This window comes from Harmonia axyridis, chromosome X, assembly GCF_914767665.1.
Source record: "Harmonia axyridis chromosome X, icHarAxyr1.1, whole genome shotgun sequence".
NCBI classification, from domain to species: domain Eukaryota; kingdom Metazoa; phylum Arthropoda; class Insecta; order Coleoptera; family Coccinellidae; genus Harmonia; species Harmonia axyridis.
Window position 1 is genome coordinate 36,605,096 of NC_059508.1, and position 7,500 is coordinate 36,612,595.

General features: G+C 42.0%; 1 non-coding gene across 1 annotated transcript; it reads left to right on the top strand.

Annotated features, from left to right (window-relative positions):
- Positions 1–3,102: 3,102 nt before the first annotated feature.
- LOC123688367 lies at positions 3,103–3,221 on the top strand. The gene has a single exon (XR_006749893.1). It is a non-coding gene; the product is annotated as a 5S ribosomal RNA (ribosomal RNA).
- The last annotated feature ends 4,279 nt before the right edge of the window (positions 3,222–7,500 follow it).

A 7,500-nucleotide genomic window follows, 5' to 3' on the forward strand; every position in this document is an offset into this window, starting at 1 on the left:
AGCCGAAACCAACACACCTTGCCAGTACCCAAACGCCGAGGTCGGATTCGGGTCTACCACTTACCAACTGAATATCATCCTAAAAAGAACTCCAAACAGTCTAGGACAGGACCCATTCTCCACCCCTTCTATATATGTCAGGAGAACCCCGGATTCCCCTCCAGACACGATTTAGCAAACTTTTCCCGATCGATCCGACCCACCGAGGCCGTTTCGACCGTTCGCCGCGCCTACTAGAGCTGATTTCTTCGGACTCCGATCAGAAAATCCGCCGATGCATGTCGTTAACACCTTGTCCGCCTCGTCCGATCGATCGAGGCCGTTTCGACCGTTCGCCGCGCCTACTAGAGCTGATTTCTTCGGACTCCGATCAGAAAATCCGCCGATGCATGTCGTTAAACACCTAGTCCGCCTCGTCCGATCGATCTAGGCCGTCTCGAACCACCCATCGCGCATCGAAAGTCGCATCTCTCGAACTCCGATCCGGAAATCGGCCGATGCATCACGTTAACTATTTCTTATATATCTAATATAATATACATGGAGACGGTAAGAATTCTTTTAATCGAAGATATACATATACTTCTCATCAATATCCAAAAGCTTATCGAAAAATAAATTACTCAACTTTTACGTGAAGAATCGTTCACCCAAACCTTATCCCCTATATATGTCAGGAGAACCCAAGGTTCCCCTCCAGACACGATTTAGCAAACTTTTCCCGATCGATCCGACCCACCGAGGCCGTCTCGACCGTCCGCTGCGCCTACTAGGGCCGATTTCTTCGGACTCCGATCAGAAAATATACCGATGCATGTCGTTAACACCTAGTCCGCCTCGTCCGATCTATCTAAACAGTCTCGACGCACCCAACACTCTTTCAAAGTCGGATTACTCGGACTCAATCTGAAAATGGACCGATGCATGACGTCAACACTTAGCCCGCCTCGTCTGATCTATCTAAGCCATCTCGACCCACCCAACACGCCTTCCAAGTCGGATCACTCGGACTTCGATCTGAAAATCTCCGGACTCATTTTTATGAATATCCCCAGTCAGTAAGAACGTTATTTCGCCAATATATACCAACAATAAAACCATATTCCAATAGCTGAACCAAAAATATAATTCCCGATCCAAACGTTCTGCATCGCCCAACGCGACCACCTTCCCTATATATGTCAGGAGAGCACAGGGTTCCCCTCCAGACAACACTTACGCTCTATCCCCGACTCTCGGTCGATCGATAGGCCAGGTCAGCGGTGTCTGTTTCGGCCGAAGCTCGGACTTTGGTCAAAATGTTCCGATACAAAATTTGAACCAAGATAGATACAGATATGATTCCTTCTTAAATATACGTTGATTATCGAACAGAATATGGTAAATATTTTGCGATGACCGAGGATTTCATGAATTTTTTTTTTTTTTCGAAAAAATTTTCTATTATCGGAATTTCCTCAAATTTCATTTGGTTGCCTCCTAATGCTTATTAAAAATGATAACCAACAATCAGAATCATTATTTATCATTTATTTCAATTTTATAATGAAAAACGTTCACGTCCTTTCGCGCCTCTCGATCGTCGTTTACGTGATGCATCGGTCAGCCCTAGTTTACGTGGTGCATCGGTAAGATCGAGTTCACGTTCTGCATCGGTCTGCCCGAGTTTACGTGGTGCATCGGTAAGATCGAGATTACGTGGTGCATCGGTAAGATCGAGTTCACGTTCTGCATCGGTCTGCCTGAGTTTACGTGGTGCATCGGTATGATCGAGTTTACGTTCTGCATCGGTGTGATCTAGTTTACGTTGTGCATCGGTAAGATCGAGATTACGTGAAGCATCGGTATGATCGAGTTTACGTTCTGCATCGGTCTGGACTCTGAGATATATTTTCGACGTGAAAATGTTCCGATACAACTTTTGAACCAGGATAGTTAGAGAGATGATTTTTTCTGGGATGTACGTTGATTGGGGAATGGATTGTGGAAAATAACTTGCCATGACCGAGGTGTTCTCGAATTTTTTTTTTTTTTTCGAAAAATATTTTCTGATTTTGGATTTCACTCAAATTTGATTTCGTTGCCTTCTAATGTGTTCTAAAAGAGTAAATCAGTAATCAGAATCGAAAAATATTTTTCGGATTTTTTTTTTTTTTGAAAAAAAATTTTCTGATTTTGGAATTTCCTCAAATTTGATTTGGTTGCCTTCTAATGTGTTTTTAAAGCGTAAATCAGTAATCAGAATCAATATTCATTGTCGACTTTAATTTTTATAAGGAAAAATGTTCACGTCCTTAAACGCCTCCCCATCATTAGCCCGAGTCCAAGTCGATGTCAGTCCCGAGCGGACGGTGTCAGATACTACCTATCGCCCCGGTCTGGACTTGGCGAGGTATTTCGACGTGAAATGTTCCGATACAACTTTTGAACCAGGATAGTTAGAGAGATGATTTCTTCTATGTTGTACGTTGATTGTGGAATGGATTGTGGGAAATAACTTGCCATGACCCAGGTGTTCTTGAATTTTTTTTTTTTTCGAAAAAATTTTCTGATCTTGAAATTTCCTCAAATCTGATTGCGTTGCCTTCTAATGTGTACTAAAAGAGTAAATCAGTAATCAGAATCAATATTCATTGTCGACTTTAATTTTTATAAGGAAAAATGTTCACGTCCTTAAACGCCTCTCCATCGTTACCCCGACTCCAAGACGATGTTAGACCGGAGCGGACGGTGTCAAATGCGACCGATCTCCCCGGTCTGGACTTAGCGAGATATTCCGACGTGAAATGTTCCGATACAAAATTTAACTGTGATAGTTAGAGAGATGGTTCCTTTTGTGATGTACGTTGATTGTGTAATAGAATATGGAAATAAACTTGAGATGACCGAGGTCTTCTGGGATTTTTTTTTTTTTCGAAAAATATTTTTCGATTTCGGAAATCCCTCAAATTTCATTGAGATATGTCCTAATGTGTTCTTAAAACTTAAATCAACAATCAGAATTAATATCCAAAAGTTATTTCATTTTTTATAAGGAAAAACGTTCACGTCCTTTCCGCTCCCAAAAAGTGAGATATCATAGAAAATATCGCTATATTTGTTGTTTACGGCCATACCACGCTGAAATTGCCAGTTCTCGTCAGAACACTGAAGCCAAGCAGCGTCGGGCGCGGTTAGTACTTGGATGGGTGACCGCTTGGGAACACCGCGTGCTGTAAGCTTTTTTTTTACGTTCTGCATCGGTCTGCCGAGATAACGTGGTGCATCGGTATGATCGAGTTTACGTTCTGCATCGGTAAGATCGAGATTACGTGATGCATCGGTAAGATTGAGATTACGTGGTGCATCGGTAAGATCGAGTTTACGTGGTGCATCGGTAAGATCCAATTCACGTTCTGCATCGGTAAGATCCAGTTCACGTGGTGCATCGGTAAGATCGAGATTACGTGGTGCATCGGTAAGATCGAGTTTACGTGGTGCATCGGTAAGATCCAATTCACGTTCTGCATCGGTAAGATCCAGTTCACGTGGTGCATCGGTAAGATTGAGATTACGTGGTGCATCGGTAAGATCGAGTTTACGTGGTGCATCGGTAAGATCCAATTCACGTTCTGCATCGGTAAGATCCAGTTCACGTGGTGCATCGGTAAGATTGAGATTACGTGGTGCATCGGTAAGATCGAGTTTACGTGGTGCATCGGTAAGATCCAATTCACGTTCTGCATCGGTAAGATCCAGTTCACGTGGTGCATCGGTAAGATCGAGATTACGTGGTGCATCGGTAAGATCGAGTTTACGTGGTGCATCGGTAAGATCCAATTCACGTTCTGCATCGGTAAGATCCAGTTCACGTGGTGCATCGGTAAGATTGAGATTACGTGGTGCATCGGTAAGATCCAGTTCACGTGGTGCATCGGTAAGATGGAGATTACGTGGTGCATCGGTAAGATCGAGATTACGTGGTGCATCGGTAAGATCTACTTTACGTTCTGCATCGGTCTGCCCTTGTTTACGTGGTGCATCGGTAAGATCGAGATTACGTGAAGCATCGGTATGATCGAGTTTACGTTCTGCATCGGTCTGCCCGATATTACGTGGTGCATCGGTCTGCCTAGTTTACGTGGTGCATCGGTTTGGACTTAGAGATATATTTTCGACGTGAAAATGTTCCGATACAACTTTTGAACCAGGATAGTTAGAGAGATGATTTTTTCTGGGATGTACGTGGATCGGGGAATGGATTGTGGGAAATAACTTGCCATGACCGAGGTGTCCTCGAATTTTTTTTTTTTTTGAAAAAAATTTTCTGATTGTGGAATTTTCTCAAATTTGATTTGGTTGCCTCCTAATGTGTTCTAAAAGAGTAAATCAGTAATCGGAATCGAAAAATATTTTTCGGATTTTTTTTTTTTTCGAAAAAATTTTCTGATCGTGGAATTTCCTCAAATTCGATTTGGTTGCCTTCTAATGTGTTTTTAAAGCGTAAATCAGTAATCAGAATCAATATTCATTGTCGACTTTAATTTTTATAAGGAAAAATGTTCACGTCCTTAAACGCCTCCCCATCATCAGCCCGAGTCCAAGTCGATGTCAGTCCCGAGCGGACGGTGTCAGATACTACCTATCGCCGAGGTCTGGACTTGGCGAGATATTACGACGTGAAATGTTCCGATACAACTTTTGAACCAGGATAGTTAGAGAGATGATTTCTTCTATGTTGTACGTTGATTGTGGAATGAAATACGGAAAATAACTCGCCATGACCGAGGTGATTACGATTTTTTTTTTTTTTCGAAAAAAATTTTCTGATCGTGGAATTTTCTCAAATTTGATTTGGTTGCCTCCTTATATGTTCTAGTAGCGATAATCAACAATCAGAATCAAAATCCATGGTCGGGTTTGATTTTTATAAGGAAAAATGTTCACGTCCTTTTTTACAACCCCGACTCATTGACGATGTTAGAACCGAGCCGGCGGTGTCAGATACGACCGATCGCCCCGGTCCCGATCGTCATTTACGTTGTGCATCGGTCTGCCCGAGATTACGTGGTGCATCGGTATGATCGAGTTTACGTGGTGCATCGGTAAGATCCAATTCACGTTCTGCATCGGTAAGATCCAATTCACGTTCTGCATCGGTAAGATCCAGTTCACGTGGTGCATCGGTAAGATGGAGATTACGTGGTGCATCGGTAAGATCGAGATTACGTGGTGCATCGGTAAGATCTACTTTACGTTCTGCATCGGTCTGCCCTTGTTTACGTGGTGCATCGGTAAGATCGAGATTACGTGAAGCATCGGTATGATCGAGTTTACGTTCTGCATCGGTCTGCCCGATATTACGTGGTGCATCGGTCTGCCCTAGTTTACGTGGTGCATCGGTTTGGACTTAGAGATATATTTTCGACGTGAAAATGTTCCGATACAACTTTTGAACCAGGATAGTTAGAGAGATGATTTTTTCTGGGATGTACGTGGATCGGGGAATGGATTGTGGGAAATAACTTGCCATGACCGAGGTGTCCTCGAATTTTTTTTTTTTTCGAAAAAAATTTTCTGATTGTGGAATTTTCTCAAATTTGATTTGGTTGCCTCCTAATGTGTTCTAAAAGAGTAAATCAGTAATCGGAATCGAAAAATATTTTTCGGATTTTTTTTTTTTTTCGAAAAAAATTTTCTGATCGTGGAATTTCCTCAAATTCGATTTGGTTGCCTTCTAATGTGTTTTTAAAGCGTAAATCAGTAATCAGAATCAATATTCATTGTCGACTTTAATTTTTATAAGGAAAAATGTTCACGTCCTTAAACGCCTCCCCATCATCAGCCCGAGTCCAAGTCGATGTCAGTCCCGAGCGGACGGTGTCAGATACTACCTATCGCCGAGGTCTGGACTTGGCGAGATATTACGACGTGAAATGTTCCGATACAACTTTTGAACCAGGATAGTTAGAGAGATGATTTCTTCTATGTTGTACGTTGATTGTGGAATGAAATACGTAAAATAACTCGCCATGACCGAGGTGATTACGATTTTTTTTTTTTTTCGAAAAAAATTTTCTGATCGTGGAATTTTCTCAAATTTGATTTGGTTGCCTCCTTATATGTTCTAGTAGCGATAATCAACAATCAGAATCAAAATCCATGGTCGGGTTTGATTTTTATAAGGAAAAATGTTCACGTCCTTTTTTACAACCCCGACTCATTGACGATGTTAGAACCGAGCCGGCGGTGTCAGATACGACCGATCGCCCCGGTCCCGATCGTCATTTACGTTGTGCATCGGTCTGCCCGAGATTACGTGGTGCATCGGTCTGGACTTAGAGATATATTTTCGACGTGAAAATGTTCCGATACAACTTTTGAACTAGGATAGTTAGAGAGATGATTTTTTCTGGGATGTACGTTGATTGGGGAATGGATTGTGGGAAATAACTTGCCATGACCGAGGTGTTCTCGAATTTTTTTTTTTTTTTCGAAAAAAATTTTCTGATTGTGGAATTTTCTCAAATTTGATTTGGTTGCCTCCTAATGTGTTCTAATAGCGATAATCAACAATCAGAATCAAAATCCATGGTCGGGTTTGATTTTTATAAGGAATAATGTTCACGTCCTTTTTCGCCTATGTTCTTTTTCGACGTGAAAAGTTCCGATACAACTTTTGAACCAGGATAGTTAGAGAGATGATTTTTTCTGGGATGTATGTTGATTGACGTACGAAACTTGGAAAAAAAATAGAAAAGACCGAGGTACTCTAGAAAAAAAATTTATTGAAAATATTTTTTTGATTTCGGAATTAATTCGAAATTCATTCAGATGTCTTCTATCAATATCGCGAAAGAAAAATCAATAATCAGAATCGATATTCATCTAAGATTATTTCCTTTTGGATTGTGTTAACATTCGGTACGATCTTGTCTACGTGATGCATCGGTTTGTTTCTCGGCTCTTGTGAGCAAGTTGGACACTCGAGACGGCCTCCATCGATCGGATTAGGCGGGCTTTAATGTTAACGTGCTGCATCGGTGTGATCTTGTTTACGTCATGCATCGGTATAGCTTTAAATCGCGCCGTAAAGTCGTTCACGTCATGCATCGGTATCTTAAATCGCGCCGAAAAGTCGTTCACGTCATGCATCGGTATCTTAAATCGCGCCGTAAAGTCGTTCACGTCATGCATCGGTATCTTAAATCGAGCCGAAAAGTCGTTCACGTCATGCATCGGTGGCACAAAAAAAAGACGCCGATGCATGACGTGAGCCGACTTTTCGGCGCGATTTAAGATACCGATGCATGACGTGAACGACTTTACGGCGCGATTTAAGATACCGATGCATGACGTGAACCGACTTTTCGGCATGAAGTCAGCTAAAATTATCGTGTGCATCTTGGGTCGGTCCACGTACCGTAGATCAGAGAGGGACGACGTACATACATCGGATACATTTGTATCCAACAAGTTACGATCGTCGTCTGATCCAGCGGTAATCGGACCTACTCTCGT